At 37.4% G+C, this 27196-nt stretch overlaps 1 long non-coding RNA gene across 1 annotated transcript in view; it reads left to right on the forward strand.

The window, feature by feature from the left end:
* Nucleotides 1–21306, forward strand: part of LOC141570731 (uncharacterized) — a 508310-nt gene extending 487004 nt beyond the window's left edge. Inside the window, exon 5 of the long non-coding RNA XR_012495179.2 lies at nt 18246–21306. This is a non-coding gene — a long non-coding RNA (uncharacterized LOC141570731). The remainder of the gene's footprint in view (nt 1–18245) is intronic.
* The last annotated feature ends 5890 nt before the right edge of the window (nt 21307–27196 follow it).

Raw genomic sequence — 27196 nt, forward strand, 5'->3', positions numbered from 1 at the left:
TGAAAATGTAGCCATTGGAAGAACGTCTGCTGACCGAAAGCACTGGGCAGACCGTGCTGAAGCCAGGCTCCGTGTCGGACCCACACCTGGATAGAGCGGTGTACTTACGATGCTACATGTTTTCGGGGCTAAGGGGGATATGCTAGGCTTCAGTATAAATTGTAGCTTTCCTTAGGATTTTCAGTAATGTGCTGGCTGTACGGGATATCATGGGATTGGAGCTTTATCTGGTTTCCTACTGCATAATAGGTGCTGACTTTCATAACAGGAAGACTTGCATTTTGAAATATATATCAGTGTGATTGAATAATGTGTATGCATGTGGGCACACGTGTCGGGTATGTGTGCACATTTGTGAGATGTGTGTATATAGATATGTATATATTTGTACTGTGTGTACTTGTGTATGCGCGTATATATGGTGTGTATGTGTGTGTGTGCTGTGTGTGGGTGTGCACTGGGAAACTGAATGATCACCTAGCTGGAAACCTACCTATGAAACCTTCAATGAAGAGATTTCACTAGGTTTCTAGGTGAGGAATCATACAATAAAAATGGGATAGCCAAGCCTTCTGAGTTGAACATGTTTCTTATTAAAATTTGCTGCACAATTTGTGTTTTTTACAGTACACTATCAGCTCTCTTCAGGCTGTGCAGAGAAGGCCAGAGAAAGTTACCTTATTCTGCCTGTGACATTCTGCACCATAGTCTGGCCAGGTTGGCTCTCAGCAGAAACCATTCAACCACACAGCCCAATGGAGGCCCTTTCAAAACTCAAGGCTAGACTTCAAATACATCAGTGAGCTTGTGACTCTTTTGTACAATTTCTCTGTATGCTAACTATGTTTCGCAGCTGATTCTGTGATCCACATGCCATCAGCTCTGCCCCTTACACGCCCACAGCAACATTCTTCTCTTGTTACAGGGATGTGGAGAATCTTTCCCATAAAATATTTTAGGAGGCCCACAAGGAGAAGAATGAAGAACGTTCTGGCTCTCCCTGCTTAGACATGCCACAGAGAAGACTCTTCTACGGTTCTTTTTGGGGAGAGACCAGTAATGCTTCCAGGGGGAAAAAAAGAAAAAGTAGTCAATGGAGCACTTTTCAACCTAAATCATCTGTTCTAAAATCACATGCCAACACAAAATGTCTAGTTCTCAAGGTTGGTCTTAAGGTAATATAAATGCTGCTAAAATGACAATTATAAAACATAATCCAAAAGAGAATATAATGCATGACTTGTGGACAGTGGTGAATATTAAGTGGTGAGGGAAGGGAGGGTAGGCACAGGAAAAATAACCTTTTACAAGCACATTAAAATCACTGTTCATGCTTCTTCTCGCCCCTACGTCAGAAAGATAAAAATAAAACATTTTTCTCAAGTAGTTTTCATCATAAATAAAGCACATTTTTTTTGGAAATAACACCTCTGTTCCGAATGGTCATATTAATTATCAGAAAGCCTGCTTCCAACTTAAGGAAATTGGTGCTTCATTTTCTGCATTGAAAATGGGACATTTTTCTAAACAAAGTTTTATAAAGACTAGGTAAGTGTTTGTCAACTTTTGTTTTCCTTTAGTCATCACAAATGAGTTGTTTGCAAATAAGAATTCTGGATTCCTAGTGCCCTCATTTTCTTCTTTGTTTATACTCTTAATCTAAGCACATTTATTCCCAAAGTTTCCAAATACCACAGGCCTTCCCAGGTCTTACCCTAATACTGTCTAATATCCACATGCTACACTCGACTACTCCAATAGGATATAGATTTACTTCCTCCTTTATAAGTGGAAACTCAGCACTGACCAGTGGCAGTATTCTCCACCATCTGCCTTTTGTAAGGTACCTACATCCATCAGTCAATCTGATTTACATGCGATAGCAAATCTCTTTGGGATAAATCTTTGGGATAAATCTCGAATAACACAAATCCTGCAATTGTATGTCTGCCATGTTTCTCATTCATTTCTCATCTTGGTCTTTATAGTTCTCATTTGTTCATGATGAATTATAGATGTATTAGTGTATTTCTATTAGTACTAGTAGAAAAAATATATATACCATTTCTTAATGGTTCACTAGGGAAGATTAAATCATAGAACCAACAATTGTTGTCATATTCAAATTCTGTCCATATACAACCCCCGTGATGGTTCACATGTCCAGTGACAGTTTTCCTCGGTGACCACAAGCTATAGAGGTTTTGACTTCTTCTCGAAGTGCCTTTTGAATTTATGGCTCCCAGCATTAACTTAATCACACATAATTAAGTTCCATAGTTGTTCTCAGTATAAATTATTTCCCCCATCAGTGTTTAATCTCCTTGTCGATAGGACTTATATTATTCTTCCTCTGTATCCCATGAAGTACCTAGAATACTACCCACTACGTATTCAAAAATGTTGATAGATTTAATTTAGTAATGTCATAAGCAGAAAATTATAAAGAATATTTAATCTCAACGGTTAGCTTTCTAGACTTGAGTTCCTACTGTTGTATAAATTACTAAACTATGAAATCCTAGACTAAGAGTGTGTCCTGTTGACACGTGTACCCTCTCAGCACCCATCTTAGTGCCCTGTAAGCTATACTGCAAGCTTGCTGGGGACAGTTATGCTGACTTCTGTGGACAGCTCTACAACGTGATGCACAGTAGAGAACGTAACTAAATGCTTTTTAAATGAAGGGAGCGAGTTCTATCAGAACTGGGATGTCTTCCCAGCCCATATTCCTTTTTTCTGGGATCCCCTCCTCCCTAACCAAAGCTGAGCCCTGTAGGCAGTGATGCCCCTTCTCTTTTTGTCATACCTGACCTGACCGATAATATACACCAGACCTGAACTAACCGGTCAGATCCCTTCTTTTTCTTGCTGAAATATTAGCTGGGGGCACTGGAGTACATTACAGAGGCTACAGCTGGTGGGTGGAGTGAATTGCTGGGACAGCGACATGTCGCCATGGCTCCAGATGGCTTAACTCTTACACATAACAGCAAAGAGTTGCAGAGAAAGCTGGTCTGTGGAGGCAAATGGAGCAAATGTCAAGACGAGGAGAGTCGACAGAAAAGAACAGAGAAGGTTTGCTCCATGGCCCTTTTCTGGCCCTGCCTCTATTCCCTTAAGAAATTGGTTCACCTCCTTCCCTTAGTTTCCATGAGTCTCTTCTGGGCAGAAATAAATTAGCCTTCAGGGTTTTCTATTTTTATGTCACCCAAAATGTTTTACTCATTCAAAATATTCAATAAAAACTGTGTAATAGAGATTGACCTGAGAAGATAATGAGGGTATTTTAACTAATAGTCAGGGGACCTGAACCCCATTGCTGTTGTAGCATCGGTTGTAAATAAGTAATGTCCTAGTTTGTACATTGGTGAGGTTAGGATACTGGACCAGATGAAACCCACCAAGACTTCTATCTCCCATCTTTTATGATCCTGCTATGACAAAGTCACTTTGATGAAAACGATAATGTTCAATTAGACAGTTTTTCCAGTACCCAGAGATTTTATCGGATGTGAAGGACATATGTGCATATTCATGACACTAGTTTTCACCTAGACAGTTTAAGTTAAATTGGTGCAGTCTCCTTTCAAATTTATTTTTTAACTCTTCACATTCATGCAGCACCAGACTTTATTTCTTCTATTCTGAGATCTTTCCAAACCACATGCATGAAATCAAAATTAGATTTGAATAGGCTTTTCTGATCCATGTGCGTGAAACACCTGTCTTCTTTATATCTCCAGAAGGCTCTCCCTCATTAAAAGTGTAGTATCACAATTTTATGCTCTTCTGTTCTGAATATATTATAGTAGTTTTTCCAACAAGAATTGCAAGCTTTCCTGGGCACATGTCAATGTAGAAAACTTGGTTCAAGGCCTTGATGGCCATCAGTGCAGACCCAAGGGACAGAAACTGGAAAGATAACACATTGCAAAAAACCCTATAAACATTTATTATTGCATCCAACTGTAGATCTTTTAATAAACCTTCTCATACTACTTCTGTATCATTGGAGCACAGTTTTTAGATTAAATTACAATTGTTAAAGTTTGGGAAAAAACACACACTTTGAGCTCATAACTGATTCCTTTGCTTCTCCTATTAAGCAGTTGCAAACTATGTCTCCTGACCCAAACCAAATAGTATAAATACAATTCTGCTTATATGACACAACATGATCTGCCTAAAAATGCTTTAAACATTTTTTATAGCTTAGTTCAAGATACTAATTTTGCTCATGAAGTTATTGATTGTATGTTCCTCCAGGAAAACTCACGTTAAAAAGACGGTGGAATTGTTCTTGATCCTGAGCTCATACCTGGAATCACAACCTGAGCACACTGACCTTATTTGTAGCATGCTACTATCCATGGTTTGTACAAGTGACCCACCATCTCTGTGCTTGGACACACGCAGACAGTTAAGAAGCCCATGCACAGACATAAGCCAATTTCTACATGGTGGGAGCCAGCAAATCTGAGCATCCAGACTCCTTTCAATGGAGCAGAATAGTTACATTGGTGGCTGATGGGAAGTGTGTGGAAAGAGCAGGCTTGCAGCCATGGATGGACAAGAAAACCAAGACATGTTAAAATGAGGACTCAAAGTAATCAACAAACGTGCTAAGAACATTAGTTTAGTTTGTCTGGGTTTGTATTGCATGAAGTGGTGAATAGGAAATGAGTCTGGAAACTTATATTGGAGCCAGATTATAGGTGGTATTTATTACCAGGCTAAGGAGACCAAACTCAAACTGTGCATAAGACACCATTGATGATTTCCAAGCAGAAATTGACCTAGAGCAATAGAAATGTAGTGATAATATTAACTTCAATATGTCATCATCATCTCCATTGGGCATGGTACTGCACAGAAAAAATATTAATAAGATACAATACTTGGCTTCAAAGGGGAAAAATGCACATTCATGCAAAGTAAACTAATGAATACAATATACCTACACTGTAAGGCAGAAAGGGTTAACTTCTATAAGAAAAGATCAAAATGCTTTGGCAATGATATCAGCCCCGTATATCCCTTCCCTCTCTGCCAATTTTCTTCCAGTCATTAACTCTATATTGTCAATTCAGAAACAAATATGATTTTAGATAAAAATTATCAAATCAATTTTAACCCAATAGTCTCAGATTTAAAAATCACCTGGTACCATTTGCGACAACATGGATGGATCTTGAGATTATTATGCTGAGCAAAATAAGTCAGACAGAAAAAAATCGAGAACCACATGACTTCACTGATATGTGGGATATAAAACTGAAAGCAATATAGGAACAAGACAAACAACTAAAGAAACAAAAACTCATAGACTCAGACAATAGTTCAGTGGTTACAAGATGGTAAGTGGTTACCAGTGGGTGGTAGAAGAGGGTGAAAGGGGTCGAATATATGGTGATGGAAGGAGAACTGACTCTGGATGGTGAACACACAATGTGATATATAGATGATGTATTACAGAATTCTACACTTGAAACCTATATAATTTTACTAACCATTGTCACCCTAGGCATATTCTTAATCATTTTACAAGGCTTATCTCATTCATCCTTCCCAAAAACCCTACATGGTAAGTTTTATTGTTATCACTTTCTGAGACTCAGAGATATTAGAGAATTTGTCCAAGGCTACATAATGTATGCTTTTAGTTCTTAACCAACACATTTACTGCATATTATATAATTGAAAAATATAATTTCTGACCTGGAATTAAAAGCCCTCACATTGTTCATAGTTTCCGCCTTTTCCCTGAGATCCCATCTCCGCCTTGTGCCCAACTTCTCTCGCACGGGCTCTGTTTTGTCTTTCCTGCTCAGGTCCCTGTAACAGGTGGAATTACGGCTCGCCATCTCTGGGAACCCCACCCCACGGCACCAGTCCTCAAGGGACCCCCACTGTGCTGACCTCAGGCGTGTTCCCATGGGAAGTTTGGACACTGATGTCAGGGAAGGATGTTGGAAGAGTCAATATATAGAGCATATAAAATGTATTATATATATTGGATTGAGGTTTGCAAAACAGGTTGTTTACTAGTAGGGACAGGACTATGGCCACACAGGTGTGAGACTGATAAGAGTAAAGGGAAAGTAAACATGTTTATGTTTTTGTGTGAAACTGAGCATAACAAAATTGAGTGGTAAACATGTTCACCTAAGAAGTAAACAAGTCCAAGGAAAAGAGGGTAAAGGCAGAACTCCAGAGCAGTGCTGTGAGCAGGCTGACTGGGGGCTCTGGCTAAGGCCCTCTGAGGTGCCAGCCGCGATGCTCCGGGATGCTCCGAGGTTCTTCCTTGCAGGACCAGCTTGCTTCAGACCCAGGGGCCCAGTCATCTCTCCCGGACCAGGGACCTTCTCCACCTTGATTGGCTCTGGGACTTGGTTCATTATTAAATTCTATTCTATTCTGTATAACCTTCTGTGCTTACCAGAGCATTGGCCTCTGGAGGGACATTGGCTCCCAAATAAGGCTGGGTCACTCACTCTACCTGAACCTGTGTGCTGGGACTTTGTTCCCCACTCATGTCACAAGTACCACGCAGGGACATAGGACCCTGCGGAGGGGTTAATGTCCCCTTGACTTTCAGGAAGAGACTGAAACGTAGTGAACGCCGTTCCAGGTGCCACAACAACCAGTAACAGTTCCTATCACTTCTTTTCCCCACAAGATGGTCAATGTCTCTGATAAAGACAGGTGCAGCAGCTTGGAACCCTCAATAAGGATGTGTAGGGCAAAAAACAAAGTTAACCTGCAACAGAACCCCACCAAGAGCCACACTCGGATGCCCTTTCTCCTTTTCTGGATGCCATTCTTGTTCTTTCTAAATCCATGAGATTTATATTACCCCCACAGCATCAATTTCCACTGTGAGTGTTGCTCTAGGTCACGTTCAGAGGAAAAAGACCCCAAGACCCTGAGATTTGTGTGTGGGAGTTTACTAGAAATAGTCTATGGAAGAACACCTGTGACAGGTAAAGGCTGAAGGATTAAGCAGACAGAAAAGTTGAGCTGTGATGAATTTGTAGTGACATCGTCAGGTAATCGATGTTGAGATCTGGATCTGAAAGGTCCTTCAGAATGTTCCTAGTTGAACTGGACTTGTGTATCCCCCACCACTGAGCTTCCATTGGACTTAGGCTACCTTATTGAGTAAGGCAGCTCTTTTGACAAACGTCAATTCCCAGATAGGGACTCAACAATGAACAGTCACAGCAAATACTCCCTGCAGTTGGGACAATGGTTTCACTCTTCTAAAGAGGACTCGGAGCGCATGCCACAGTATCTACCTTCCATAGTGAGCTCCACCTATCTCAAAATGGTTTCCCTTGGATTCTGGCTGGTCTTTTTCCTAGAAAAAGTTACACAAGGAAGATTGGTAGTCAACTATAGTCACTGCACTGAGCTGGTTATCTCTCCTCTGCTACATTTGTTATATTCGCCACTTCCTTCTCTCGGGGCTCAACTGGCCTCAGGGATTCACTCAGCGTGGTGAACCAGACCCCTGTCTCCAAGGGCTCTGTGCTCCTGTCCATCTTATCCTTTTTAGGGTGTAGCTGGTGTCTTGTCCATTTACAGTAAAGATTGAACAGAGGAGTACTAAAAGACACCCCAGTGCATTACCTGGGTGCTAAACATTTTTTTTCCTGCACCCATTATATGTTAAAATATTTTCCTCAATTACTCCTTCAAGGAAGAGACCTTCTTCCCTTGTACACTAGTTATTTGGGACAAGGAGCCAAAAATGTCCAGGAAGGAGCCCTAGCTTTAAGGTTAGTAGAATGCCATTTCATGCCCAGGTGGAAGCATTCTCCGTCCTAAAATTAAATCTTCAGAGGTTAAGAGTTTCATGACTAAGAAGCAAAAATTCCCATGTGTCCCATTGGGAATATCAGTCTTTGGGCATGTATTACTCTGATGCATTGCCATAACAAGACACCATCGACTAGCTGTCTTAAATAACAGAAATTTATGTTCTCACAGTTCTGCAGGCTGGAAAGTCCGAAATCAAGTGCCAGCAGTGTTAGGTTTCTGGTGAGAGTTCTTTTGCTGGCTTGCATATGGCTGCCTTCTAGCCATGTCACCGTGTGGCAAAGAGAGTGAACTCTATTGTATCTGTTCTTATAAGGATACTAATCCATATAAGGATTAGGGGTCCCACACTTAATGACTTTATTTAGCCTTATTTACTTCCATAAAATCCCTATCTCCAAATACAGTCATAGTGGGAGTTAGGGCTTAAACACACGAATTTTGAGGGCACACAATTACTTAGTCCACGAATTTTGAGGGCACACAATTACTTAGTCCATAGCATTCTGCCCCTGGTCCCTCAAATTTCACATCCTTATTGCATGTAAAATACATTCATTCCATCCCAACTGCCTCAATGGTCTTTACTCATTCCAGCCTCAACTCTAGAGTCTAAAGTCCAAAATCTCATATAATTATCATCTAAACCAGGTAGATACATGTGGTCTTCTTACAAGGCAGAAGTCTCTGCAATGTCGTGAAGAAAGGGAAGAGTGCTAGCTAGCCTCTCAAAGGGAAGAGTGTCTAGTTCTGCAGAACTAGAAGTTTCAGGGGAATCCAGGCACTCGAGGATTTACGAGCATCTATCCCGATAGTTATGCTCCAAGTATAAGGATCTCACTCCTTTGCAATCGAGGTCCTGACTTTGGCACACCAGATTTTTAAATGAAGATTCAACCACCTCTGGAGCTCTGCCACTCTCATAAATAAGACCTGAGCAGGACCTTCATCTTTTCCTACCTTCTGACTGCAGGAGTTAAGAGTCTAAATGCTGTATTAATGGCTCTTTGTCCTTCATGCTTTGTCTTATGTAGGAGTTATTGCCATCAGCCTTTGATTGTCTTTCTTCAATGCACTGATGATCGCCAGCAATAGCCATCCTATTTAATCTAATCATTACCCTCTCCATACCCATCACATACATGATATAGAGTGCACACAAGCTCATCCCCTTCCACTAGTATTCCAGCCCAGTTCACCACCAGTGAAGGCTGAACGTTTCTGCCACAGCCACATGTCATGATCTGGGCTTCACCTTCCACAGGTAATGACATTTATTGCTAGCCAGTCACTGGGTAATCCAGTTTGAAATCCCCATAGGAAGCTGAAGAGTCAGCTTCCTATACCAACATCTGGTACCAACTGTCTTAAATATGATTCCCAGGAAACAGATGCTGAGTCTCCAAAGTTTGCATGCAAGTGGTTTATAAAAGAGGAAGCAAGGAGAGAAGCAGGATTCGGCAGATAGAGAGATTGAACTGTCATAAACTTTCAAGAGAGGATTCAACTGGGTGTTATGGGAGCTCTGGGGCTGGGAAGGCCCTGCCTTGTTTCAGTTAAGGCAAAGAAGTCGAGCCACTTTACTCCTCCATGAAATCATTGGGTACAAGCTGCCCTCAGGAAGCAGGCATAAACCTAGACAGAGCAGCTTCCTGCTGCTAAGGGCAGTTCCTGGAGACGCACTGAGCTGTGAGCAGTCAGCAGACAAAATGATCAGCAGCTGTGAGAAAGAATGCCTACTTCCTGAACCAGGAGAGTTCTCAACTTACTTCAGGAACTTTCCTTTAGATTCGATATTGATTAATTGTTTTGCTAATAATTTAGCTACCTCAGTCAACTCCAAGTCTCTTGTCTATAACCCATGTCACTCCTTTGCCCCCAAACTATCCTGACACACAATGAAATACAAGCTTGTTTTGATCCCCCCCTGCCCTCTCTGGACAAAACGGATATAAAGGAAATGCCAAAGTTACTCCTTATTTAGCTCCACTAAAGAATGGACCATCTGTTCCGTTCAGTTTTGTGTTTGAAAGACAGTGTTATGAGTCTTCAAGTTCAAGATTTATGTCATTCAAGGAAAAAAAAAGATTTTGGAGGAAAGACATTACTTCTCAAAATCATGAAGACATTAGTGACTGGTCATTTAGAAGGGCCAGGTCACAGTAAAATTTCCCAATTTGAATCAAGAAATATTTACTTACTGGCCACAATGCATAGGATATTATGGTGAGACAGACACCACATGACAGGACAATAGGTCTTTTCTTTAACAAACCTCATTACATAGAAAGAAACCTCATTACATAGAAGGAAAACATTAATTTATTTGATCAAATTGTGTTGACTAATGTCGAAATACCAGTCACCGTCTAGACAATTTAGGTGATACAGAAGTAAACAACACATGACCCCTGAGTCTAAGTTTGCAGTCAATTGGGATAGCCAGAAAAATATAAAATTAGCTGTATTATATGAGACAGGGAAGTAGGTAGCATAGAAAATGTTGCAGTAGCGTATTGAGCAGAGGTGAGGGGGGGTGCAAATTTGTTTGAAATTGGAAGTCTTTTGTGACATACTACATAGCTGTTATCAGCACCTACCAGATACATTTTAGATAATAGTTATAGACATAGACACACACAGAGACCTAAGAATGCAACAGCTAATGCAGCTGATCACACAGGCAAATGGCTAAGCAGCTCATGGAGACTGCAATTAATATCAGAAACTTAGTGAATATGCCCGATAGGAACCCAAGAGGGTAGTGGGAAAAATAGTGCTTTATTCTAAGTGAAATATAACTTTTATCTTTAATATTTCTGCATGTATTTGTTTGGACTCTCCAAATAAATATGTGGCATTTTATATAGGTGATTGACAATAGGTGAACCAGAGAATCAATTTCCTACATCCAAAGAAGCATCAATTTGTATAACAAAGAGAGAAAAATACAAAACAGCCAAAAGTTGAATGGAAAAATGAACCTTTTACTGTACTCCAAAGATGGCAATATATGAACTTGAAAACCACACAGAAAAACTATTGCCAGAGAAATCTCAGCCAAGTCAAAGTCTGAAAAAGTCATATCCAGGGACTGATAATAAGTGACTTATCTTGGATTTCATTTGCTTATTGGCTAATTGTACATTCCATCTCCACAAGTATCTGTCAGTTCAGCAGAGGGCAGATTATATAAGTTACAAATTATAAAGTGTGACTTAGTAAGGATCAAATAGATAGATCTGTGAAAAAATATGCACTTTCATGACATCCCTAAAATGTTGTTTTCATGGCTAGACAGCCCTTCAAATGGCAAATCTGGGAATACGTTCTTATTATCAATTGACTCTAAAGTCAATGTTTCTTTCTCTTTTATTTCCCTGAACTTTTACTGAGTTTCCTATCGTTTAATAGATCCAGTCTTGTCTTGCCTGAATAATCAAGACCTCCTTCAAACATCAGATATGTTTTAGTTCTTGGGATAAATGAAGGGTTCGTGAGCATCCATCCTATGTACATAATTTTAAACTAATATATAGATTACATATACTGTTATTTTTTTACTCAAGAATAGTGGAAAATTTAATAAAAAGGATTAACTTTTAAAGGCAATTGACAAGCATAAAATTAATTGAATTTGCTCCTGTGACTTTTGGTCTTCTAACCAAATTTACCCATATCCAAAGTTTTCTAGCCACATTTTTCTCTTCTAATGTATTGAAACATCCAGAGATTCCATTATAGCCCCAAGCTTGCGAGGAAATGTCTGAGCTGCCAGCCTAGCTGAAAAATACAACAGAGCACAAATTGTACTTCTCACTGACAGCACCTCAGTTCCTGAGAAAAATTTTAAATGTATGTATAAACCTGTTTATTCAAGGATAAATGCCAAGGAAGAAAAGTAGTTAGCCCTCAGCTCATTTTTGACATTTCTGGAGAAAAGGATGTTTATCACTGATTTTAGATTTTGTATGTTGATTGTAACTTTCATAACACGACTCTTTAAAAATTCTGCAAATTAGCAAAACTTCTCGAATTAATCCCAAACTTGAATACCATATAGCCTTCATTTGAATGTTCTGATTATACTCAACAAATCTTAAACGGGACCTCAGCTCTAGCTTGAATGTAACAAAAGTTTTATAATAATTATGACTTGAAATTTTAACTATAATGCAAGACCTGAGTTAAAAAGACAAGCAAAGGTCTGTTTATTCTTTCCTATACCCACTCACTCTTGCTGAATTCCGAGGAACACATTCACTCCAATATCATCTAGTGGGGCATCTAATTTCATGCCCACAATTTTGCTTTAAATTTATCACTTAAAAATCTAAATGCTACGGAAATTGATTTTCACTGTTCTTTTATTATCGAAGAGAAATAACTTCATTCTAAAGTTGATCTAGACTCTCTAGAAAAGGGTCTTCTTCTTCAGGTCAACCCTTTATCCACAATCCTTAGGGAGGGCCCAGCAGGCATGGAACAAATATTTCCTAAATGAACAGATGCATAAATTTGGTTGTCACTATTAAAGAGTGATCAAAAGCCCATGTTGCCTAAAAAGAAAGAACAAAAATGCACAAATGTTTCACATTTACATCAAAATTACAAAACTTAATGCTCTTAAGCATTAAGAAATAATGATCTGGTTATTTTGATAAGAGGTAGTTAGCGTTGTTCTATGATAATCCTTGGTTGGAGAGTGGGAGTGTGACCAGTGGGGACAGACTATTTTCCCAAAAGCAGTAAAATTAACATTCATTCTCACAATAAGCTTTTTCCCAGAAGTTTCCAACAACAGAGATGATAGTTGCCTAGGGAGACAGGTCTGCATAATAAATTATGAGTCTTTCTCTCAAAGAGCAAACAGTCATGGTAGGTGCAAGGATGGATATTGGTAGGAAGGGCTGGGCTGGGAAACGGTCAAGCTCAGTGGCCCCTTATGAATTCTGCTTCCTCTTTTGAATTCTCAGTTCTAGCCACAGTTTCTACCACCTCCAACAACTTCTTCCTTAGAATAATTGTCTATATAAAACCTGTGCTCATTGTTAACCAAATGTCAGCCAAGAATTTATTAAGTACCCACTGGTCAGCACCTTTAATCTACTAACTTTAGACTCTGATTACTCATTGCTTTAATGCCTAATGAAAATTTGAGAGTGGTCTTCACTCAGTGATCTCTTCATTACCTTAAATCCACATTATCTGAAAATCTAGCTCTATGTAAAGGAGATAAAGACACAAATTATAAGTTAAGATTTTCCAGGGTAATGGAAAATAAAAAAAAAGAAAAAAAAAAGAAAAAAAAACCTGAATTAAGGTAGAGCATGACATATCACTATCCATAGCTATGGTTATCCAAAAAGAGTTGTGTATATAAATCAGCCAAGTCTTGAAGTTGCTACAAGCTGGTCTGGGACCCACAGCAATTTCACAGGATATCAAAATCAAACAAGGCCACTTTGTAACTGTGATGAGTCAAGAAAAAAACACGGGCCCTCCATATTGATGTCTGAACACAGACAAAACATGAACGTTGTGCAAACCACAAAAAAAAAAGACCAAGCTTCTCCTATGTCACCTGTCTTCCTTTATTAATTACAGTTCAAGTCTCAGTCCAGTCTTCCTTTCTTCTAGATAAAGTTCATTAAGATACCCATAGAGGAAAGCTCTGCTTCTTTAAACCCTCCCCAAATCACCTAACCAAGCCCTGATCTTTCTAATACCTTCTTACTGAGACACCCCACAGTTTCCCATGGTCTGTGTTCTCCCTCACTGCGGTTAGTAAAAAACCAGTGTGTTCAACGGCAGGCGTCTTTTAGCTGGAGGGCATTGACGCAACAATCACCCATCCAGCTCACCACCTTTTTTTGTTTTTTCTTTGCATGCAGGTGAAATGCTATTTTTAACATGCTAACAGTAGAAAAGGTATACTGTTTTCACATTGAAACCCAGATACAAAACTTCTTAAACACACAAATTGGTGTATGCTGCACAAGCAAGAGGTAAAATGAAAACAGAAAACTAAATAATATTAGGAAGAGAAATGTCCACCTTTACTCTGCCATTTCAAATACAGATCTAATGGGAGGCACATCCATAGCCATCCATCATGACTGTTTACTTCTACGGTTTTACTCTCAGTGTGCCTGCTGGATTTTTAAAAAATGAATTACAGTTTTACTCTGAAAAATTATCCTTTACTAAAGAAACTTTATTATCATGCTTGTGATATATATTTTGTTATTTTTCCTGGAGAGCAGAAAATAATTATTACATATTCTTTAATATAGAATGACTTATTTCTTCATTTCACTAACCAAACTATTTTGGATTGAAAGAATTATTCTGCATATTGATATACCAGCCTCTAATAATTGTGATGTTTATGCTGAACCAATTGATCAATTTACATATTTATCCTTTCATAATTTTTGTTTGCTTCGGAATTTACCAGTATGACTTCCAACTTGGTTCATTATACATATCTTATAAATTGTTGCTCCATTGTGTGAATCTCAAATAAGATTCAAAGGAAAAAATACTATTTTTCATACCTAAGAGGGTTTGTTTTTCTGCCTGTCCATATATTCCTAACTAAGCTTAGTGGGCCTGGTAACAAACCCTCATAAAGTTTCTCACATAGTCGTATGTTGAAATATGATACTAAACTAACAGTCATGTGTTTAGGTTAACTGACAAATTCACCACTCACCTTGCTTACATACAATACCCCATCAACAAATATCATTCTCAAGTCAATAAAGTTGATCCTTGAAACTTTGCAATTGATGCATTTGAAACAGAACCACAGATTTTGACACTGTCCAGAATACAGCAAGACATAGCAAAATATTAGGAACTTAAATTTCAACCATAGCCACTCTATAAGGCTGCAAAAAAAAAAAAAAAAAAAGTATTCGGAATCTGAGATTGTAATAGTTTCCAAGAATTATTTTTGATGTAATTGGATGGTTTGCAGTTTCAGTGAGTTTGCATGCATAAGGGGAACAGCGGAATTAGTAGTCTTTCTAAAAAATCCTAGTATGTATTGTCTTGAATAAGAGAAGACTTTTAACCATTTGGTAACAGGGATCCTATAAAATATTTTTTTTAATTATCAAGGATTACAAATAACTCTTGAAGATATATGTATCAATATTTATTTCATTAAGTATTAAACTGAGAATTTTTAGGTATGTTATTAATTCATTTAAAAAATAATAATCTTATTATATGTTAACAAAAATAACAAAGAACTATGTACTCCAAAACAAAGTATATAATGGGATGAATAGTATATTTTTGCATTTTTGCAAATCTTTTTAATGCCTGGCAGCCCACCTGTAGCAATATGTGGCTTTGGCTGAAATAAATGAAGAAATGCATAGATGTAAGTTGTCAGAGGGAAAATTACATTAATGGTGTTTTCACAGAATTGTGGATATTCTTTTTGTTACCACACTAAAATTCACAATGACTAGTTGCAATATAGAATATGAAATCATATCAATTAACTTTTTGTACTCTGCTATATTGTTGTCTGTTTGTGGTTTCCAGGTAGTTTTTGTTTTTGTACTTTAAATAGATCTTTCACCCATTGCAAGTTTTGCTAATTTCATGTATTAGTCATTTGGAAATATCAGTTCCCTAGTTATGTAGATCATCCACATATTAACACCTTTTATTATGCAATATCAAAAACTGTGTCTGTCAACATCATTGGTGATCCCATCAGAAAAGTCCTTAAGGTTTGGGAAATCGGTATTGGTAAATACACATTTTTCAAAATTCTAAATATCCCTTGAAAGTCTAAGTTTTATCATTGGCCTCAAATACTACCAGTCACTTTCCTTGAGGTGATAGTCTCATCTTGTTCATTTATGAGGCAATGTCTGTCAGATACTCAGGTCTGAATAACCATTGTTTGTTGGTAAGCTGTTTTTTCAAGTGAAAAATCTATTCCGTAAGATGACAGATCAGCTTAAAACTCAAACAATCACACAAGTGCTGTATCTGGAGACAACTATGGCACTTCAGTAAGAAGCAGAAGTGTTTGATGTTGTCTTTTCCATGTCATCATCCTGAACATTAACAGAAGTACTTGATAGAGAAGGTACAATTTAAAATTCTGCCACATGAGATCTTCCTCTAGTGCCATAGACCACATTTTCTATTGCCTCTGTTTTTCTATTGCATATTGCCCAGGCCTCTATTGTATAATTTACCAAGTATATATAATATGGTAATCACATAGGTGTGTCCCTTCCTCATAAAATGCTGGTATATACACACAATGGAATACTATTCTGCCATAAGAAAAGATGAGATAGCACCATTTGTGACAACATAGATGGATAGTGAGATTATTATGCTGAGCAAAATAAGTCAGACAGAAAAAGTTGAGAACCATATGGTTTCACTAATTTGTGGTATATAAAACTGAAAACAACAAAGGAACAAGACAAACAAATGAAGAAACAAAAACTCATAGACACAGACAATAGTTTAGTGGTTACCAGAGGGTAAGGGGGGAGGAAGGTGGTAAATGAGGGTAAGAGAATATATGGTGATGGAAGGAGAACTGATTCTGGGTGGTGAACATATGTGATATATAGATGATGTAATACAGAATTGTACACCCGAAACCTATGTAACTTTACTAACCATTGTCACCCCAATAAACTTGAATTTAAAAACAATAAATAAAACGCTAAATTTCTCAAGGTTTTTGATAATCATATCTTTTTATAATCAGACTTACTAAATCCTTTGGCCGATAGTAGGGAAATAAGTGGAAAATAAAAGAATAATTATGCTTCCTATAACAGGTTTCTTAAGTACCATGCAGTGAACAATGAAGATTCTTCTTAAAATCTATGGAAAACAGTATGGGAGTTCATCAAAAAAAGTAAAAATAGAACTACTCTATGATCCAGCACTTCCATGTCTGGGTATATTTCCAAAAGAATTGAATTTAGGAACTCAAAGAAATATCTGCACTCCCACCTTCATTTCAGCATTATTCATAACAGCCAAGATATGGAAACAACCCAGATATCTATCAACAGATGCATGGATAAAGAAAATGTTATATACATACAACAGAACATTATTCAGCCTTATATAAGAAGGAAACCCTACCATTTGCGACCACATGGGTGAACCCAGAGGACATTAAGCTAAGTGAAAGAGACTAGTCACCAAGAGACAACATCTGCATGATTTCAGTTATATGTGGAATCTGAAACAGTCAAACGCACAGAAGCAGAGAGTAGAATGGTAGTTGCCAGGGCTGGGGGAGGGGGAAATGGAAAGCATATAAAGTTTCAGTTATGCAAAATGAGAAAGTTCTAGAGATCTGCTTTACCACATAGTGGGTAGAGTTAATAATATGGTATTTTAACCTTAAAAATTTGTTAAGAGGGTTCCAGTTAAGCTTTCTTACCACAAGAAAAAAAGACAAAAAATATATGTGGAATTACTCTTACCATGATATTAAATAATATAGTGTATATAAGTTTTAAAAAGAAAGAGAAAAATCATAAAATCCACCAGACAAAAAAGACTTTTCCTGCTATCTGAATATTAGCAGACTTTTTCTTAGTAACAAAGATGCCAGAAAAGCATATAGTATTATCTTTAAAATATTCTGAGAGAGCTATCTTACTAATCAAAAATTTTATACCCAGACAAATTATAATTTAATAGTGAGGGTATAATAAATATTTTCAAATATCTAGTGACAAATTACATTAGTATTCACCGGCAAATGCTCTTCTAGACGTATGTAAGTCTCATATAGTCCCATTTTACTGATGAATAAACTGAGGCACAAATGGATTAAATAACTTTCCAAAGATAGTATTGCTATTAAGTGGCAAAACAAAATGTTAAAGCCTCATATTTTCTAGATACAGAGTATTTAACATAATTCCAGAGGATCTATTAAAGAACATTTACCAACAATAAGAAAAGTCAACTTGGAGGGAAGGTATCAAATGCAGGCTGTCTCTGTAGAATGTTTCCATCTAACATATCATCTCGCTGATAAAAATCTTTGTAATTGAACACTATGTTTTATGTCTCATTTCAATGAAATATACTGTATATTTCCCACTGAGCCTCTTCAGTTCTTGCCTCTATCATATGATACACGAAAACCTATGAAAAGAGAGCTGTGGAAAATGATAAGCAAAACCTAGTCTTTTGAAGACATAAATAACTACATCTGGGCTCCCATCTGGCCAGTCTCTGCTGAGAGACACACTCAAAGAAAACAGAGATCTTATTCCAGGAACTCTGAGGCATATTGCTAATTTATATTGTGGGTTTTTCTTTAAAAGTCCAGACCAAGTGTTTTACCTATCTGAACAGACAAAAATATTTTCAGAAATCTTCTCATTTCTATTTTATAGAGAGAAGAAAGATTTAAACTCATGTAAAGAAGGGAACAGACATACAAGACCACACAAAACAAGATACCAAGACAGAGAAATCCTGGGCCCTGATGCTTTTCCAGTTCTCAGAACCAGCCCTTCATGTCACCCGGCTGCACTCATCACCATCAGGATCCACAGGATGCTCACACATCCTGTTGCATGGGGAAGTACAGATTGGATGATTTAATAATTCATTTAACAAACATGACTTGGAGTGTAGCCACACAAATGTACAGTGGCTGAAGGAATAAATGAAGGTGAGTAGACTTTTGTAAAACTTAGAAAATGGTTGTATGTAGTATGAAAGACCCAGTAAAAAGAGATCCTGGTGGTGCAGGAAAACAGCGATAACCAAAGGAGGAAAGTCCTTGAGAAACCAGAAAACAAGGATCTCAGTCTTTTAGGAAGGACCTGCTCCTAGTAAAAGAAGTCACTTGTGATGAAAAGAGAAGATGAGAGGAAAAGAAGAGAGGATGGGTGCACAAGTACGACACACAGGTGTATTTTGATCTGACCGGGGGGAATGAAGGAGCTGGTAACATCTATGTTCTCAATGAAATATAACTGACTATGAGATGGGAGCAGCATGGATGGATGGGATGCTAGGAGAGGGAGAAAAATGAGTATAATAGTCATGCTCTGCATACGATGTGAGCTAGTAAATTTACTATAAAAAGTAGATGGCTACTGTCTTCTTGGGGATCATAAACATATAGTGATAAAATCCATAAACATACTGCACTTTTCTCTAGAAATTCTTAACTACCAATTTAGGTATGAAGCCGACAAACTGGATTCACCCCGTTTTGTGCAGTTGTGGGGAAAAAATGGGCAAGAAATTGAAGAACATGTGAACGTATGATTGTAATGAGGTACTATGGCCTCTAAGCTGAAGAAAGAGAAAAATGAAGGTAGAAAAACAGACACATTGTGGATCAGTGAATGGAAGATGTTGGTGAGATAGAGTTGTGTCTCCGTGGAGGTTTTGGGGCAAGTGAGGAGGATATTGTTCATATGGTTAGAAAGCGGACTATGAGCATCAATCCAGGAATTCTATCAAGTTCTCCTGACTACAAACTCATTTTGAACTTGCTCTCGGCACCTTGCACTCTGGCCCAGGAATTTGATTTCCAGCTTCCAATAATTTCTTTTTTTTAGTTTTAGAGTGCTTAGCCTTCCCTATATATGCATACACAGAATTCACTCTAATTAGCTCTAAAAGGACAGAGAATAATAATAATAATAATAATAATAATAATAATAAATTAATAAAAGATACTGAGAACTCACAGAACTGATGGATGGTTGAGAGAAAAGTTCTAGGATGAACTTCCAGTAACAATTCTGAGAACACACCACAGGTGAAGACAGAGACACTGTCATGCCACAAAACCGCAGCTGATGCCACTGTCAGGTAACTGCCACCACCACCCCAAACACCTGGTTCAGCAAACGGGATGTGCCTCATTCTACTACCTGTTTCCTCAGGTAGCTCATTTTTTCATTCAAAGCCCACCACGTCGGGATTTGATTGGTAGAAAATAAGTTTCTTGTCTTTCTTCTCTAGACCGCGAAAGCTAGAAAGCAGTACTTTAGGATTGACAGTGCAGAAACTACCAAAATGTGAAAAGGATTTCTAAAAGTCTCTGGGAAAACTTACAAAGGCTCAATGGGAATAGCCTGGATTAATACTTCTAATACTAAAATGTCTGATTTTCCATATTGCTAAATACTTTGATCCATAAATTATTTATATGGAACTAAGTACGAAAGAGTGTTCAGTAATGAGAAACTTTGGTGATGAACTTACAAAAAAGGGAAAGAGAGACTAATAATGTGTTATTCTGACCGTCCAGCCACTCAGACTAGGTGTATAGATCTTTTTTTTCAAGTCATGACTTTGCCAGAAAACTTCTAAAAACTGTTTTACTACTGTCAGCAGCCTAGTTATCTAATAATTTCAGTAGTTTAAAATATTTCAGTTTGAATTTGGTAGAAGTGCTATGGCATACTTGCTGTGACAGAATCTGTAGGCTCTAGAAAGCATGATACCAAATCAGGATACTAACCTCAAAAAATATTGAGTTACAAATTCTAAAGCCAGGCACTAAGTGAAAAAAAAAAAAAAAAAGGTTTGAAGTCTTTACATTTTACAAATGTTTTTTTTTTGTCTCACTTACCAAATACCTGAAGTAAAAGCATGTTTTTAGCTTAAATTTTTACCATAATTATCTCAATTCTGGATTACATTGCCACTGCATAACTGTTAATACATTACCGAGGAGAAGTTGGAAAAACACTTTTAGTAAAACATTTCTTTACACAAGATAGTAAAACCCTATAATTTTCAGTGAGATGATTACATCAAGTCCTACCTATAATTTTATTTAATTGTACGTTTTTACTACATGTTCTCAACCTAGATCCCTTTCTTTTTTTCCATTCTTGTCTCAAAAGGAAGACATTGAAACTATCTTCAAAGCAAAATGTTCAAAGATATTTACGTAGTTAACTCTTCTCAATTTGTCTCTAAGATTACAGTATTTAAAAGAATCAGCTGAGAAGTTAAAACTCACTCTTCTAACTATCTTCCGCACATACAAGTACAGAGATCACAAAACAGTAACTATGAAAGTAATTACTCATGGGTACTTACTTCTAAGTAAAACTAATAAGAAGACTACATAATCATCGGAAATAAAAGGCTATATGACAACACATGCAAATATAACTTCACAGATTATCATTAACACATGTAATTGGCAATAATAATGGACTTAAGCATTAAAATTCCATGAGGAAACTTGTAGAGGAAGGGAGTGTGATGGTTAAGAATGTGAATTCTAGAGCAGGATTTCCTGAGTTCATTTCAGCTCTGCCCACCCTGGGTATGTGAGTCATTGGGTTCTTTAACACCTCTGACCTCTGTCACCTTGACTATAAAGTAAAAATAATATTAATACCTACCAGATAGGACGGTTGTGATGCTTACATGAGAAATTACAGATAAAGGACAAAAAGCAGTGCCTGGCGTGTCTTGAGTCCCCTTTGCAAGTTACCTTTTAAAATTATTAAATGTCTACATTGTAGAAATATTATTGACAATCTAGATGAAATTAATCAATGACCCACATACAGATGTTTCATTTATATCTTCTAGTCCAAATAAAGATAAAACTGTGTCTTCGGTGTATATTCAGTTAAAAACCTGAATGTTTTATTCATCCGACTCAAAAATTCTTGAGCATTTGCTGAAGTTTGGTTAATTACCTAGTTCAGAGGTTGGCACACTTTTCTGCAGAGGGCCAGTTAGTTAATCTTTTAGTCTTTGCAGTTCATACAGTTTCTGTCACAACTATTCCCCTCTGTCATTGTAGCGTGAAAGCATCCATAGACAACTCTCAAACCAATAGGCATGGCTGTGAGCCCATGAAACTTGACTCACAAAAACAGGCAGCAGGCCAGGTTTGTTCCGTGGGTGGAGTTCGCTGACCCCTGCTCTACATACATGATAAAATGAAAACAGAGCCCTCAAGTACTTTAACCCTAGGGCAATAGACTCAATTAAGCAACTTGAGTATCATGATTCCACTGTCTATGTATATGAGTCTAAACTCTGAATTCCTTTTTAAGTAAAACAACTATAAGCAGGAGAAAATTTAACGTTTCTTATTAGGAGGTACAAAGAGGCGATGTGACCGTTTCTAACACTAAAGAACTATGGCTGACTCACCAGTTACATAAGATAAAAGTGATCAGAGGAGCTAAACTCATATATTTATCTTTCTGTTTTCCACGTGAAGATCAAACACCGTACACATGATTGAAGTACTATATTATTAACGTATTATTAATTTGACAATGCTATAGCATCTAAGGTAATGCTTTGATAAAAATTCCTAATGATCAAGCATGGCCTTTATAGAAATGAAAGTCTATCTAGTGAAAGTGAGTTAGAATCCACAGCCAGCGGAGTGGTGTACATACCCACAAGGTCACTGTGATAAATACCGTGTTTCCCCAAAAGGAAGACCTAACCGGAAAACAAGCCCTAGCATGATTTTTCAGGGTGACATCCCCTTAACATAAGCCCAATGCATCTTTTGGAGGAAAAATTAATATAAGATCCGGTCTTATTTTCGGGGAAACACAGTACGTCTTTTATTCAGTGTGATTATGATTGTGATGTCTTTAAAAATAAAAACTTAAAAGGGAAATTGATGACATTCTAGAGGAATCTTAGTATGGGCAACATATGGTAATATGTATATCATCTGGGTCTTTTTCAAAGGTTTTTTTGTTTTGTATGAGGTTAGATTATCTAGGTAATTGCCCAAATTTTCCCACTTAATTTTACAGAGTGGGAAACAGTCTACATGTGTGAGGAAAATAAGCTACTGGACGGCTGGCTGCCATGTTAGGTTTGGTTTTCACTTTCTGAGGCACCTTCCCTGATTGTCCATATGCGGAAGGCACTGCCTTTGTGCACTGGATGGGAAACCAGAGCATATAGACGGTGCTTCCTAAAGCAGCATCATCCGTTCCATCACAGGCTCGGTCTGCACAGTAGAGCCCAGAATACTGAAATCGTCTAAGAAGATACTCACAGAACTCAGTCCTCTCATGTGTTCATCAGCAAATCCCCAGAGCTGTCGCTATTTGAGGAAGAGTGCCGATTCCTACGGCTTTTCTGTCCACACCAGAGAGGCTGATTATTATGCAGTGTGCGGACAGATAGCCATGGGTCTGGATGTTCAGGTCCAATGGCTTCACCCAGGGAGAACTGACATCAGTATCTGTTAGGCTCCCTCTTCTCCCAAGGTGAACACGTGCTCTCTCATCTTTCTTTGTGCTCATTCTGGATTCCAACCACCAGCACAGGTCTCTGTATTTCAGATTGGTGCCTACCTACCGTAGTCTCCACATTCCAGGGACCATTCCACAGACCAGACCAACCACACCTGAACTATTGCAGGCTGACTATTGAACCCTGCCTAAGTCTTCCACGTTGCTAGGATACAACCAAAAGCCTGTTACACTTCCTCCTTCGCAGCGTGTTGCTGTTTCTTTTAACTTATCGGTCACTGGTAGCACTTTCTCTTTTCTAATTTTTACCTCCATCCAAGCCAGGTCTAGTGCTAGAAGCGCTTGCATTTTTGTCTCCTGTTCAAGACAGAGCACTAACAAGTCGCAGATATTATATACATATACATTATATGTAACAAGTCCCAGATATTGTATACGTATATGATATATATAACAATCCCAAATATTACACACACACACACACACACACACACACACACACACACACACACACAAAGAGAGAGAGAAACCCAGACAGACAGAGAAGGAGAGATAATTATATATCTAGTAATATAAAGCAACTGCTTCAATTCGACTCTCTAATCTACTTTGCATTTATGAAACACAATACAAGACCAAAAATAAAAAGAGGGAGAAAATTAATTACTTTATTGCAGATACTATTACTGGAAATCCAGGAAAACTTGTCTACAATTGCACATAAAATTGAATAAAAGGTGTTTTTCCCTCACTCATTTTCTAGTTGTTGCCCATGTACACATTTAAAGAGTACATGTTATATTGATATTTAGATATATTTGAGAGTCTACCTTTTTGCACATTTCTCCAGTTTACTATTCTTTTTTTGTCTTATAACAATATCTAGCTCTGCTTTCAGGTCCACTGCTCAGCATGAGCTGCCATTTGTGGATCCCTCACCCTGTTCTATGCACATACAATAATGTTTACAACAAAGACACGTGTCAAAGAACGTTTTGTCATTTGGATTTAAAGAGTGGGAACTTATGGTTTATCTTTCTCGGGTTCTTGAATTCACACCTACAAATACAGCAAGAAACTACTTTAGGATTACTTACAATGCTTTCATTCCATATCCCACTTTGAGTATGTGAAATAATTCAAGCCAAAAGAAAAGGAAAAAAGAAAATTGTTCCACGTCAGAAATCAAAATATAACCCAAGTTACCACCACTACTGCACACACATAAAGTTATTACATTTTAAAGAATATTTTCCTTACTACTACACATTTAAGTTCAGTAAAATACACATATAAAGCCAATGCAGTTATGATTCACTTTGTAGATAACGAATAAAAGCTAGTCATGTGTGATCTAACCCAGTGGTGTTCCAAATGAGGTCCCTGGCCATAACTGGCCCATGAATTGTTACCTGTTCATAATGAATTAAGTATAGAAATTGAGAGTAAATGGAAACATTTATAGGAATTTGAAGACAAAATTTATGTCTTTTGAGTCTAACAAGGAAAATATGGGCTTGTATTTTATATGTTTTAAAATCTTTCACTTATCTGTAATGGATTAGGAGAAAGACCAAATGTGTCTTGCACCAGAGAAAGTTTGAGAAGCACCTCTGAACAATAGTCATTGGGCCTCGTATCTACACATCCTACACGTCTTTTAAAACCTGGGCTGCACTATTATAAAACAATCCATTATGGGGTCTGTATAAGTGTCCCCTGTATGTTGTACACCATGAAACCTGTTAGGCATGTCTACAGCATGGTTGGGGAAGGAGAAAAAGATCAAAGCAACAGGAAAATCAGACCATTTACAATGAAGACCTAACAGTGGGAGTTAGAAGTTCTCTCAGCATCTTACTGAACTATGTCTAGCCAACAAAGGGCACAGCAAATTAATTTATTTACTCTATTTGACACGCCCTTTATTTAATCTAAGAAACTGTTCAAGCAGACATCAAGATTGTGGAGATGTTAATGAAACCCTTAATACTAGTGTAGCCTATCTTTTTCTTTTTCTCTATCTTCTTTTTTTCCTCTCCCAACAAGTCTATTATAGCAGGAGTCATAGAAAAGTAGAGCTGAAGAGTCACAAATCATTGATAACTTTCAGATAAATAAAATGCTCTTTTGGAAACTTACTACAGCTCATAATAGACTTCACTTCATCAAATAATGAAAAAGGAACGGAAACCCTCTTCTGGACAACATTTGAACTCAGTGAGGATGTATTAAATCAACTGCTTTAGGACAAAAACTTATTTGTTATCTCACAATAGATGGGAACTGACAGATTTCTGAGGTGTGAAGGGCATGTGGAATCCCCCCTTGTTCATGCTTCCTGCCTCTCAGGTAAGTCCTGAGACCACAGCACCTGGTATCCGATGCTATACACACACAGGCTGGCTTTAGATTTTATCTATGAAAAAGCATAGACACCAGAGTGGCAATGAAGTCCCAATGGTTTGCTACTTTGAGGCTTTTCTGTCATTACCAGATAGGAGCAGAAATAGAGAGATGTTCAAAATTAATGCCGTGTTTTTAAAAATTCCTATCCAACCGTCAGCATTCTTCTTGTTACGGGGGTTACCACAGAACCACATGTAAGCAATATGAGATTTGACAGTCCTCTTTTTTTTTAATATGTGTGAAATTCTTTTAATTTAATCACTTTATTCCCATGCTATCTTTCACTGAAGTACATTCCCAGTAAAATTTCATGTCTATTTTTACCAACAGAGAAAGGCTTGATCGTACACTCATGTGCATCATTTAGCCTGTATTCAGGTCTATGCAACTCAAGAGAGGATTTGACTTTCCAGCCCACCTTCTTCTTTACTCAATTATTTACTTTTAACAAGAATTACAAGTTTGAAATTGAGATGACCTAAGTATTAACTCGTAAGTCTTTATAGACTTCAACAGTCATCCAAATGTTATAACCCTGAATGTGGTAAAATAAATGCAAAGAATGATAACGTGATGAGTATTTTTGACATGGATAATGGTGGAGGCAAGAATACAGGAGGCATGGATTTTAGTGATTTTTTTCAAGAAATGCCAGGATACGTATGTTTGAACAATTGTAAAGTTATTTCTATCACAATAATTTCTTGATTTCATTATCACGACATCTTAATCATTTAATTAGAGAATGGTATGCTCCAGCATAAGATCCATAAGTGATTTAACTTGACCATCAAATATTTACAAAGTTTCCTGCCAGGATCTCTCTTTGACATTTAGGTATCTCTTCAGAAGAAGAAGAATCCAATAAATAAAAAGGAATTGGCTAACAAAGTAATTTGACCATTTACATAAATAAAGCCCAATAAGAGAAAAATTTCTGAAGCCGACCCTGATGCCCCACCATTCTTTAATCATTCCAATTGTGAGCTTGGCTGTCATCATCAGTAGGCTATGAGGTCCCCTATTTACCTGTGTGTCCCCAGTACTGTGCACAAAATCTCACTAATGTACAGTAGACATTACATTAAGTGTTTGTGTGAATGAATGAATCAAGTCTAGCTTTCTGTTTGGACTCAAATAGAAAAGATCAAAACTTTCTAACTGGCAAAATAAATAAATAGACAAATAAATCAATAAATAAATAAAAGACAATCCACTGCATTTTGGGGGTTTAGCTGAAGCTACTACATGATAAAGTTGTCACTAAAGACTTGGGGACCCAACTAAGGGTGCAAATACTACAGAGAATAAACAGCAACAAAACTGGGGACATTTTATTAGAGAGACAACTAACATAAAAACATAATTGCCCCTAAACTTCTGTGTAACAAAACAGCATGAACTATTCTATGGTAAAACTGAGACACAAAGGGTTAAAAGTCCTTGACAATGACTTGTCTTAAGTAAGAATTTGTAAACTACCGTTTATTTATTTACTTTTATATTTTTGTTTCCAGTTTTATTCTTAAATTCTCCATCGTGTTTTAGCTCCTTGAACATAGTAAACATATTTATTTTAAAGTCTATGTCTGATAACTATAATATCCACAGGCCTTGTAGACCTTTTCCTATTACCTGTTGTTTCTGCTAAATTCTATTCATCAAGTTTCATCACCTTGGGTGCCTGACTTTTTTATATAACAAAACTGTTC

Source organism: Rhinolophus sinicus, chromosome 3 (assembly GCF_057876585.1).
Source record: "Rhinolophus sinicus isolate RSI-liver-muscle chromosome 3, RSI-T2T, whole genome shotgun sequence".
NCBI classification, from domain to species: Eukaryota; Metazoa; Chordata; class Mammalia; order Chiroptera; family Rhinolophidae; genus Rhinolophus; species Rhinolophus sinicus.